This window comes from Octopus bimaculoides, chromosome 10, assembly GCF_001194135.2.
Source record: "Octopus bimaculoides isolate UCB-OBI-ISO-001 chromosome 10, ASM119413v2, whole genome shotgun sequence".
Classification (NCBI taxonomy): domain Eukaryota; kingdom Metazoa; phylum Mollusca; class Cephalopoda; order Octopoda; family Octopodidae; genus Octopus; species Octopus bimaculoides.
Genome location: NC_068990.1, coordinates 79,553,721 through 79,555,222, shown reverse-complemented (window position 1 = coordinate 79,555,222; position 1,502 = coordinate 79,553,721).

Sequence of the window (1,502 nt, the reverse complement as noted above, 5' to 3'; positions counted from 1 at the left end):
TATATATATATATATATATATATATATATATATCTACATACCTACCCGCCTACCTATCTATTAATTGCATTTATTTCCAACCCGATGTTGTCTTCTTAGGATGTCTACCTCAGACATTAGTCATTTAAAGAAGATGTTCTAATTACAAAAGAAGAAACCTTATTAAAACCTTTGCTGGCGGACAGCATATATCCACAAATGACCCATTCTCATTAGTTTCTGTGTAATAAACTTTAATTTCCACACAGAATATAATCAACACGTTCCCGGTACTCTACTGTATCTCTGTGGATTTACTACCTATCGATATATATTTAACAATGAACACACACACACGCACACACACACATCACACACACACATCACACACACATACACACACACATCACACATGCACATCACACATATATATAACATGCAATGCAATATCATAGAAATGTCATTCATTATAATTTAATATATCATATAAAATACCACTGAAAAAACGACACCCACACGCACAATATTTATTTTGCAATGCATTTATATGTAACGTATAATACGTATATATATATATATATATATATATATATATATATATATATATATATATATATATATATATATATATATATATTTACATGAAGGCATGTGTGTGTATGTATGAGAATATGTACACATATACACATACACACACAAACACACATACGCGCACACATACACAACCACACACACGATATTAGGTAAATGTATATATATATATATATATATATATATAGATATATATATAGATGTTATATATATATAAACATATATATATATATAATAATGTGATATAATGTATTTTTTTCTATGTATATATAGAATATAATGTCTATATGCCCGCGCATGTGTTTGTATGAATGTATCTATGCATCTGTGTGGGTATATTCACAACCTCTCTCTTGGAAAAATTGATAAGTACGCGAATAAAAAATACTGAATTGGCTTTCAGATTAATGTTAAATTGTGAATGTACACACACACGCACACACTTACATATATATATAATTATATATATATACATAATATATACATATTCATGATTATATATGTATATATATATATACATAAAATGTATATACATAACTATTTGGAAATGGACGTGTGGCGTTCAATTAAATAATAAATAGTAAATAATATATAGTATATATATATACATTCATACATATATATATATATATATATATTATTATTATTATTATTATTATTATTATTATTATTTAAAGCACTTTGAGTCAGCCTCAAGCGACTTAGAGTTTCGTAGGCTTCTTATAGAAACCTAGCTCGTATGCAAATACATTCATACATACAAACATACATGCATGCATAGATACATACATATATATGTATACATATATATATATATATGTATATATATATATGTGTGTGTGTGTGTATAAACATATATATGTACACACACACACATATACATAAGGATATACATGTATATATGCATATATATGCATATATATATATATATA